Source organism: Oryzias melastigma, linkage group LG4 (assembly GCF_002922805.2).
Source record: "Oryzias melastigma strain HK-1 linkage group LG4, ASM292280v2, whole genome shotgun sequence".
Classification (NCBI taxonomy): domain Eukaryota; kingdom Metazoa; phylum Chordata; class Actinopteri; order Beloniformes; family Adrianichthyidae; genus Oryzias; species Oryzias melastigma.
In genome coordinates, this window is record NC_050515.1 from 16,855,672 (window position 1) to 16,867,301 (window position 11,630).

The window sequence follows — 11,630 nt, forward strand, 5'->3', positions numbered from 1 at the left end:
ATGTTTGTTACAACCTTTCCCTTGCAGCATGCCAGTAGAAAGTAATGTGCATGAACATTTTCACTAAATGAGCGGACTACGACTTTGATACTTCATGTGTAGCACCTGATGTCCTGTACAAGTTTGCCCATTTTCACCCTCAAACATTGCAAATCTATTAATAAAAGCAGTTGTGATTTTGGCTTTTGACTTTGCACCCCATAATATGTCAGGATGACCACTCTGTTGAATCTGAATTAGTAACTAAATAAAGATGCTAACTCTTTAATTTTATCTTATCTTTATCCATCCATTCATCTCTTCCACTCACGGGGTCATGGGGGCAGCAGTCTAAGTAAAGTTGACCAGACATCCCTCTCCCCATCCACTTCCTCCAGCTCCTTTAGGGGGACCCCGAGGCGTTCCTAGACCAGCCGAGAAACGTAGTCTCTCCAGCGTGTCCTGGGTCTTCCCTCAACCATGTCCTTGTAACTAGATCCTAAATAAAAAGATGTTAATGTTGGTAAAATAAACACATGAATTGTCTGCACTGGTCTTTTGGGTCCTCAGGACACTCCTGTATCTACAATCCAGTTTCCAACTCAGTGGTCTTGTGGTAGAGTGTCTGCCCCAAGACTAGAAAGACGTGAGTTCAAATCTAATGACTAACAAAAATTGAACTTTAACTATAAGGAATAATTAAAAGAAATGTGTATTTTGCCCCTAGGTCTTCAGTGATTGCATTCCTCATCCAATCCATGTAATATGCTTTACAACACCATCAACCGTGACTCAAGGCCCAAGACTCCATGCAGAATCACAATTTAACATGGTCAAAAGGTACATAACTTAGTCACAGATCATTGCTTTGAACAACCTTTGACAAGTAACTAAAACATTTTATTTTCTGATTTAAAAGGTAGGGACTTTAACAGTAACAATAATTAAATTATCAGCTGCTTTCCCTCAAAAAGAATACAAATATTTTTAAACTTCTGCAAATCTCTTTACTATCCTTTTTGTCACAAATTATATTAAACGCTCTTCATAGTTGTTAATACATTTTTTTAGAAGCTCAAATTTAATCTTTTGAGTCAAAACTGAAAACTAAGCACTGGATAAAGTAATGACTCTCTCAGCAAATACATATCAGAAGAATTTCAGGTCACAGGACCACAATTCTCCATCTGACATGTGAAGCTGGGATGTTTGCCTCACTGCATTTCTTTAACCTCTTCAGTCGCACAACTTCTTGCAAGAATTGTGCCAAAAAAATGTAAAAAAAAAAAAAAAAAAAAAAGGGCAAATAACTGCACGTGCTTTCCAGACAGAGGGAGACCTAGGGTCAAAAACACCATGACTTCCAGGCTGTTGGGCTAACTGGCTCTGCTGGACGCTGGACGGCATGGAAACCCAAGTATTAACAAGCCCAGACAGTCGCTATGTCAAATATTATGTAACAGGAGCTACAAAGGGCAAAAATGAATGGTCCAAAAAGAAAAAAAAAGTTTGTTTTTTCTATCAATATTCATTCTTTATTTGCAGTTTGAAAAACACTGAAATACTCTTGCTTACTTTAAGTCACTTTTGCACTAATTGACACAAATAGCTCTTTGAAGTCATCCTGTAAATTTACAAAGTGAGAAAGAATTAAGGTAACCACGACATCCAGGGGTTCATGAAATGTTTCCAAAAACAAAGCGTAGAGGAAGTCCTGCTGCCGGTCCAAAGAAGTTGTCTGTGAACAATTTCCTTCAAACGAGCCGCCTGTGGCAATTAAGGCGTTCAACTTTTATCTGTGCCCTGCATGTTGCATGGTGTCTGCTGGTGTTTTTTTTTTTCTTTTTACACCAAATGCATCTTATTCTGGATAACACAAAGGAAAATTGAAGCTCAACAGCAGGGAATGCGGCTAATTGAAACAAGATGGCCATCTTCAAAGTTGGACATAAATCACTGTTAGGGACGAAAAACTGTCATAGTCTGGTCTGCTTGGGTTATAATTATACACGTTTTTCCTGTTTGTGTTTGGTTGCTAACAGGGTTTTACTATGATGTCATTCTAGATATTGCTGCTGTCCACTCTGATTATTCTGCATTTTCATTTGCAGCACAGAGACATGGACACCCTGCTGAGCGGCTATATCTGTAGGCTTGCTTTTTTTCATTTCTGATTTTTTGAAAGAAAACACTTAAAATTTCGAAATCTAAAAAGAATCTTTGCAATCTAAGAAGGAAGAAATTGGACAAATAAGGCTAAAGAAAAAATGTTAGAAACTCATAAATGTCTTTACCAAGTCACAAACTCAACAACTTTAGTCAGATCTGATTTGAATTGCTATAAAAAAATATTTGGGACAACACTGAAATGAAAAGGAAAACATGTCAAACTTTTGATTTTGCTTAGACAAATTCTAACGGGGAAAAAAGTACAAAACAAAAAAAATGAAAAAAATATATATATATAAAATTAATAACAAACCGTGAGGCAATCTTTGTATCACACCTAATTGTGCTGCTTCATGTCTACAGCTAACAGTGTAGCTGCTTTTCGTCAGTAGTGGGTCACACTGGGGAATTTTAGTCAGCACACCTATCAGCACCACTGGTCCTGTTGGGTCTCTGTTAGCAATTATTGCATTTTTCTGGCATCTGTCACAAAGCAGCTGGCCTCTATTGGGCTTTTTGAGTTGCCATAAGCTTTTATTTTATATTGAGAGCTAAAAAAAAAAAAAAAATCAAAAAAGGAACCTTTGAAAAAAACTGGTAATTTCCATTTAAGAATTGAGGAAATAAATTAAGGGCTAATTAGGATTTGCTTTTGCAAATATTTTTGATATATTCTGGGAAACTAGAAGGGTTAAACATGCATATTTTTGTGCATAAATCAGGGGTCTGAAACCTTTAAAACTTAATGAGCCGTTCGGGTAGATTTCTTACATGCAACAACCCAGTAGGAGTCACAAAGTCTAACTTCACCATTTAGAAAACCAATAATTTGTATTTATGTTGTTGTTATTATGATAAATGTAAATCAGCTATTGTTTCTTTGGGCATAAATAAAACAAATATATAAAAAATTAGCCTTTTATTAACTTTTGACAGAGGTTCAAAATTTCCTTTCAAAATAAAAGCACCTGATATCACAAGGGATCAGTATAGCAACATGTCAGCAGTGATTAATTAAAAAAAAATTATTTTACTTTTGGTGCGAATTTCAGTGAGAAATTTGTAAATCTAACTTACCAAAATTAAATCAGAGCCAATTAAATTACCCGTACCGTATTTTTGCACCTAAAAACATTACATTTCTGCTTTATAATATGCCTACAGGGTGCCAAAATTCTGGCTTTGCTTACTGGCCTCAAATTAGTAAATAGCACTCAAAAATCTATTAGTTGAACTTGTGATTCACTTACTTTCTAATTTTACACTTTTTATTTTTCTTTAACTACAGAGCCACAAGGGAGGGGGTAAAAGAGCCACATGTGGCTCCAGAGCCGCAGGTTGCTAACTCCTGGCCTTAACCAACTTAAGATGAAGAGAACTGAGAGGACGGTAATATTGTCCTCATTGAATAAGATTTCACCACCTTCAATGCTGTCTGACAAGCAATTTACAGTTCTGAAAAATCCTGTAAATGGCAACAACTTAAACTGATTTACCAACCTTTTTTAAAAAAGTTAAAGCTTTATCTCCCTTAGAAATGTGTCAGAATTGTCTTTTTGAATAAGATCAATTGTCCTCAGGTATTTCCCTGTTTTTACCACATGTCTTAGAACTTTGCAGGTCAGCGGGGCATGTTCTGCAATTCAGGGTCAAACAGACACCTGTTTCCACGGCAAGAAGCCATGTAGCAGACAGCCATTAACGCTCTTGTAACCAGACAGTGAATTCCACCTTAAATGTGCTGGCTCTCTACCCTGCTGACCAATTTCCACTGAGCCCCATCTGCAAGCTTTGATTGACACCCCCTGCCCTCCTGATCTTTTGTCCCCCCTCCTTCTCATCTCATTTCACACTAAACAAAGACATGGTGGCCTCTAACGGCTGGAACCTTTTTTCTCTTATCATCTCACAGTTGGAGCCACCGACTGGGTTGATGAACTTGGCCGGTAGGAATCTGCAGGCTGCTCCACTTGACTGAGCAGACCTAATGAGTCAGAAAATCCCACAGCGCAGGGCTTCAGGTTCACCGCTGGCATCAAGGATACAGGTGGGTCAGCAGTGTAGGGAGAATGATGGAGGAGGGCACTTTGCAGACTGTCAAGCAAAAAGCTGGAGGGATGAAACAGTCTGAGGACCTCAAGGAGGAGGAGCGATTGGATAAAGTGGGAATTACTTCTTTGATCTATTAACCGAGAACGTCTCAGGAAGACTGAGAGGCCTCAGCCAGGTGCACACTGCTCATCAACTGCCAACCTCCCTGCTGAGCTGCCCCCTAGGTGTGAAATGTGCCCTCAATCCTTTCTGTGCACGCCCCATCACACAGACACTAACAGCAGGACAGATCATCATAGACGCAGGGAAACAGCTGCTCAAAACGTACAAAAACATTTTTCCGTTTGGGGTAAAAAGATCAATTTTCTCTTTCTTCAAAAATGGGATGTGATTCCAAGAATCACGACAGTTATTCATTTGATTCCCATCTATAAATTCATTAATCTTTTTGACCCGCAATAACCCTTTGGGGCAACAGGGTTGCCGGAGCCTGTCCCAGCGACTGATGGGTAAAGGCGGGGTACACCCTGGACAACTCGCCAGTCTATTCATTAAACTTTTTTTTTTATTGTGTGAGAACACTACTTTATGCTACAAATGCAAAAACCTTTTAGTTACTTGTCAAGTGAATACAAATTGGGGTATAATGGAAGCTAAAATGCAAAATTCACCTGAAGTTTGAAGATCACTTGTATTTTTAGGATGGTAGAAATGTCAATCAAATTTGTTCTTCTTATGGCACACAAAGAATTTACATAAAGACATTCAACCTGAAATGTTATAATGAATACATGAATGACAAAATGGCATAAGTATGTTTAGGCAAGTGTTTGTGGTAGCAATTAAAATAGTACATAGTTTGACTACACAATGCATTCTCACTCCCAACTCATATATATGAATGTATGGTTGGGGCCCCCTCTGTGTTACTTTTTGACATTTTTGGGTCCCCAACTGGTCATTTTGTGACATGCTGGCAGTTCCAATTAAATCAGGGGTCTCCAACCTCCAGGCCACAATCCAGTACCAGTCTGAGGTCCGCTTGGTACCCGGCCACAGACAAGGAAAATATGCATACGCTAATTAGAAGTCCCCAACCCTCAGGATGTGGACCGGTACCGGTGGAAAATAAATATTTGGTCAATAACAAAAGTTCAACTCAATACTTTGCTATATACCCTTCGTAGGCAATCGCAGTAGTCAAATGTTTTCTGTAAATCTTCACAAGGTTTTGAAAAACTGTTGCTGGTATTTTGGTCCATTCCTTCATGCAGATCTCCTCTAGAGCAGTGATGTTTTGGGACTGTCACTGGGGAACCGGACTTTCAACTCCCTCCACAGATTTTCTATGCGGTTGACATCTGGAGACTGGCTTGACCACTCCAGGATCTTGAAATGCTTCTTAAAGCCACTCCTACATTACCCGGGCAGTGTGTTAAGGATTGTTCCCATGCTGAAAGACCCAGACACGTTTCATCTTCAATGCCCTTGCTCAATGCCTTTTCACTCATAAATCTGACACTCCTATCTTTTCAAGTGGGAGAACTTGAACAATTGGTGACTGACTAAATACATTTTTGCCAATCTCCATTTCAGTGGTACTTCTATCTGTCTATAACCTAGTTTGACAAATTGCTATCGTACAATACTCCGAGGAGGAAAGAAATAGGAACGAGAAAAAACACAGAATTCTGGCTTTTCCAAAACAAAAAAGGCAAACATGGTCTCAAAGGTATTATACATTGAAAGTTTAACAGTTGTGTTTCCTTTAAAAGACAGTGCTCCTGACTAAGGCCACCTTTCTTCACAAAAATAAACTAAATGAAAAAATGTATTTGATTTCTTGGGGACATTAAAACCATTAATAAAGATGGGAAAAGTATATTTAGGTATATTTTGCTGTTAAGTTGATCCATTTACATCAGACTACATCAGACTACTATTTGTGTAACTGGCCACATGGTTTTCAGAAGGTCCCGTCACAAAACACTTACCTCACACTCTTCCTGACTGGAATCTGCTGATCAGTTCATCTGCATTAAGACCAGTGAGACAGACCAGGGCTAAATCTCACACAAATGAAAGACATGTTTTTAGAATCCATATTCTGTTTCATTATCTGAGGAAATACCTTCTGGTTCAGGCAAAACAACTCTGGTGGGAAAAGTGCCCGAAATACCAATCTATGCCAGCAACAAGATCGCAGAATACTTTTCCTCCAATCACAAGTAATGTGTCTTCTCTGTGACGATTATGCTTAGAACTTTCCAAAAAAATCTTAATACAACTGCAGATCATCAAACTTCAAAATCAATTCCATCATCCTGTAGAGCAGACAAACTTTTCAGAGTGGAACAAGGTTTGTCTCACATCTGTAACATGTTATTAGCAGTGTAAATATGAAGTCAGGATAAATAGTTAAGAAAGTTCCAGATGGGTGTCTGCCCACAAACTCACATGTTTGTGAGATGAGGGTTGTTTTAAACTGCAACAGAAAAAAACATATTGAAAAGTGTTGCAAAGCACTAGAGTGAACGTTTTAGTGTCTGCAACATTTCAAATATGGGCAGGAATAGAAGCAGACATACCCATGAATGCAAAGTTGTCCTCTTCACAGAAGCAGATCAGAAGCACGTCGGAAGCATACCTCCGTGCAGGAGGTCATCACTTTTGGCACACATATTCTCTGTCTTCATAGAATCCTGTCTGCCTGCTGCGTGCAGCAATTCCTTCAAAGTCTGACAGCTTACTCTTCAGCTGAAAACAGAAGGATTTATCTTGTATTTGTTCCAATTATATCCAACCAACCTATAGCAGACAGTCAGATTGATCAATCATTCCAAACATTAAGCAGATATTTATCCAGAGTGTCTACTTCTGACAAACTCTGCACTTTTTAGAGTTGATTGGCAGACAGAACGGAATAGAGTCATTGGAATTATGCCGTAGAAAAGTAAATGCTGCTGGCTCTGGCTCAAAGCATTCTTCTGTGACATGTGCAGAACATACAGATATGGAGGCTTTTGTTTTTTTCAGGGACCAATGTGCTATGCAGACAGCCTTTAGTCATAAATGTAACATCACAGCTACTTTTCTGTAACACTTTTAGATCCACAACATGAAAAAGAAATCAAAGTTACCCAGGCTATATAAATATATTTTCTTGGAAGTATGACTAGTACATTATATTTTTGGTTTTCCAGATTATTTTTGTACTTTTTCATGGAAGATACTTGAAAAATGTATTCTAACAAGAAGTTGCCTGGGCAAGAGTCCAATGCTGCAACAGTAAAGTGCTGCAGCCATCAGGCAACTGATCTGACATTACAAATTTTCAACTCAAAGTGATGATTTGACTAGCATGGAAGCATTTGTTGCCCAAACATTTCTTTGAAACCTTTGATATTTTTTTAAGCCATCAGGAGAACCAAAATGCTAAATATTTCTGAATTTGAGAGGCTGCCTTTCATGTGGACTTTCTCCTTTTGTGTTTTGAAGAACATGAAACAATAATAAAACATTTTTAAAAAATGACTCAAACAGTAACATTAATCATTTTGACATCAACGCTGAGATGTAAGGCTCCAAAAAATGCTATCACCCTTCTCACAACATCGGCCAGATCAACACATTTTTATGGATAAAAAAGGGGCTATGAAAGTGTGTCTGCATGGACATGTGTGTGTGTGAATGTGTGTGTGTTGGGGGGGGCTGTTGGAGGAGTGGGCGAAATCAAAGCATCAGAAAGAGCAAAAGGGTTCAGTGCTTGTGTGTGTTTAGTCTAAAGCAGCACGCAGTAGGACTCCTTGAAACATGTGATGGGGATGATCAGCCCCAACACCCAACCCACTCACCCGCTGTCTGTCCTTTTGACCCAGATCTCCCTCATCTATTCCCCCCCTTTTTACCCCCCTTGTGCCCCGTCTCCTTCTTCGATTTTGTTCCGGCCTCCAGCCACAAGCCCCAAACAGGCTATGGGGAAAAACCGAGCCGGGTGTAATTGTAATGAGCCGGAGAATGCTACTCTCTTCGGTTGGAAATAGCACTGAGTGTTAAGTGACCAATGAAAACACAGTGTTGTATGCAAGTGTCTGTGTGCTATAAGGGGCTGTGGATACCAAAAGAAAGAGGCAGATGACAGGAATTTAAGGCAAAAAGAAAGCTGTAAAGAAGAGAGAATCAGGAAAAAGAAAACAAAACCCCAGAGAGTGTACACGGATATTGCAAGATGCTCTCGGTACATGGAAATGTATATTTTCTCTTGAGATCCACTTCATAGTCCCACTCTGATCATCTTTTGATCGACTGTGTAAGTATTACAATGGTATGTCAATCATGAGTATGCCATTTTTAGCCAAAAATTTACTAAAAACTGTGTTGTGCACATAGTTCTGCAGAGCAGCAAGAAATTAGCTTCTGAGTTGTGGGCGGGACTGTTGGCGCGAAGTAAGCCTGTCCCTACTTCCCATCATCCATCTTTTTTTTTTTTTTAGGGACCATGTATATTAATGAACATCTATTCAGAGTCATAGATGTAAATGTTCCAGATTGACAACCATGCTAATTTACATCCGTAGTCCCTTGGCAGGCACACAGAGAAATCAAGAAAGGACAGGCCATCTGTTTACTCACTTGCCTATAGTTTACAGCATTAACAATATCGGAGTTATCCAGTTGTACAGATTTTAGTTAGATATTAGCTCAGAAGAGTAAAATGAAGACATACATGGATCTACTTGTCTGCAAGTGGATGCATCGGAATAGAGTGGAGCACGGAGCTTGTGGCCTGCTGTTGTTCACACCTACAAGCTTTTTTCAACAGCATTTTTTTGTCTTCTCCTGATTCACAATGATTTAAATATAAAATACCCTGTTTTAATCTTAATTTTCTTAATATATGTCCTCCGTCTTGTGAAAAACGCCACAACACAATCTTCATCGGTGGGTCCTTAAACACATGCGGAATAAAAAGGAACCAGTTGCACCGTAATCGGCCGTGACCGGAAGTCTCTGTTTTTACCATCAACCTTCCTGAGGTCACTATTCTAGGGTCCGTGTCATCCCACTGCATGAACGCCGCCTCAGGTCAAAGGTCTGAAGCATCAACCAGATGTGTTTGAATTTTTCCTCTTTTAGCAATTACAGCAACAGTTTAATTAAGAAAGAAGCAGCCCTGGCCAAAACTTAAGAGATAGATTCCACTCATTTCCGCCTCTGATGCCACAGCTCATTAGAGGATCTGCAGATAGGAGGTAACATCTGGGTTTTATGGGCACATTACCAAACCACACACCATCCTCCAGGAGTTGTTGGTCAGCTTCAAGATGGTGACTGTGGGCTTATTTGTTCAAAATGTAAACAGGAGTGGAGCTTTAAAGGGCCACAGCGTGCTCAGAACCACTCAAAAACTACTTGCAGGTGATGCAGCTGAACATTTGACAACTTATTAAAGCTTTGCGTCAAACTGATGGCTTTCGGGGAAATGTCTGCTTCAATTAGAGGGAACATAGAAAATAAAAGCCTCCCATGGATTTGATTGGTGCACAACTTTCGATTTAAAAAAAAAGAAGTTATCATGAATGGCCAGATTAAACAGAGGTGTGGTCTATCAGCTCTCTGTGGAATTTCTCACAACACAGCCAGGAATGGTGGAAATTGTAGAAAAACTACTAGTCAAGAAGTCACAGAACAGCATTCTTTGGTATTTTAAACAGTTGTGTTCAATATTAAGATTTAAGAAACATAATTATAAAATAAACAAACTTTTATTATTGTAAAATAAATTATCACAGATGGGTTTTTGATGCCTTAATTCCACTTTGATCTTGATGGAAGGAAGGAATTGGGTAAATCTGTATAACAATTATAATCAAAGCCACATTTTTTATGTACTATTTGTTGTTTTGATTTTTGTCTACAGTTGTATAACAGCACTGCTTCAACCTAGGTCGGACTTCTTACACAAATGTTCTCAGATTTATTAATATCTCTGCAATAATACAGTAAATTTTATGTGAGGAGGTCTAGCATTTATATGAATAAAAGGTAAACCAAAAACATGGGATTTTTCATCCCAGTGAGCAATTTTTTTCTAAACATTTATTGTCTATATTTTATTTTTCATTAATGACAATATTTTTGTTGTTGTTGTTGTTTTTAACTTACTTCACTTTTCCGGTTTCACCGCTACTACCAAAATGACTTTTAGCCCCAAAAAAGAATGAAAAAGCCCAAAGAATCAAACATTTCTTCTTTTTTTAACCACAGTAAATTAAAGATTTTCCTTCTTGTGTTTTGGTCTTTGTTGAGAGCTGACCCCAAAGCACCTAAAAATGCAAAGAATCTCATTAACAGTGGGAAAGAAAGGTGAGAAAGATGAAGGAGAAAAATTACTAATAGCATAATTTGAGTTTCCTTGTTTACTGTTAATGCTGTAACAAGTGACTGACCTGACCATGAAGGCAAAGTCTGGCACATCAAGGTATACCTTACTTCAGAAAAATTCTAAGTCTTCTAGTTCACTCCAACTACTGTTTAACTATTAGAGACGGTGCTGACAACAATTGAACGTCTAAAGACACACAGTGACTCTCTTTAAGATCCACCTTAAACCAGCTGGTCCTCTCTTTGGCCCTCCAATGGCCCAGACAACCCAAAGACCCACATAACCCATATGGGTCAACCCCCCGCAAAGGTGCGTCTTTCTATATTTTAACTGTTACACTGATAGAGTACGAGACAATCTATCCTTCATTTGAATGCAAAACCTCTCATGCTCACAGGACCACTATCTTAATCTCAAAACTGGAGGATGTGACCCATAGACTGTAAAAATAATGGACTGAGCGAGCAATGAGGTCCCCCATTGGAAATGCATCACTTCCTCTCCTCGCGAAAGTAGGCCGCCGCTTTCACCGTCAATTCCTGAAACGGATACCGCCATTTGCAAACAATCTCCACCGATTGGTCCGAGTCATAGCTGAGTCATGGAATCTACAGGAAGTACTGTCGCCAATCAGGAGTGAGTTTATTGCAACCGTCTGCCTCTTTCCACGCCTCTACCACGAGACCGCGGATGTAAACAGCTTCAATAACGGCGGCTCGGGAGAATGGCTTTTTAGGTTTCGTTTTGATCACGTGGTCAGAAATCCTCCGGCTCTTTTCTAAATGACGTCGTTCCTGGTTAAGGTTAGGATTACGATCAGGTCCTTTCATTTTTGTCTCGCGCTCCTCAGACGTCTGTGTCTAATTCAGGCTGAAGCTGGAAAAGTTCAGCGAAGATTAACCTTTGTTTGGTGATTTTATACGCATATACGCAACGTATAATTTATAAGCTACAATAAAAACAGTGAAATAAAGAAAAACGAACGTTAAACCAACAAAAAAGTCCAAAGCACATAACCTCAGAGTGAAATCTATTTCTACAGAGT

At 39.0% G+C, this 11,630-nt stretch overlaps 1 long non-coding RNA gene across 2 annotated transcripts in view; it reads right to left on the bottom strand.

Annotated features, from left to right (window-relative positions):
- Positions 1-263: 263 nt before the first annotated feature.
- Positions 264-11,630, bottom strand: part of LOC112150550 — a 12,580-nt gene continuing 1,213 nt past the window's right edge. Inside the window, exons 2-3 of one of the 2 annotated variants that reach the window (XR_004947766.1) lie at positions 6,789-6,957; positions 264-478 (exon numbers count right to left, since the gene is read on the bottom strand). This is a non-coding gene — a long non-coding RNA (uncharacterized LOC112150550). Of the gene's footprint in view, positions 479-1,809; positions 6,686-6,788; positions 6,958-11,630 lie in introns of those variants that run through there. The other variant, XR_002919983.2, reaches the window with a different exon arrangement.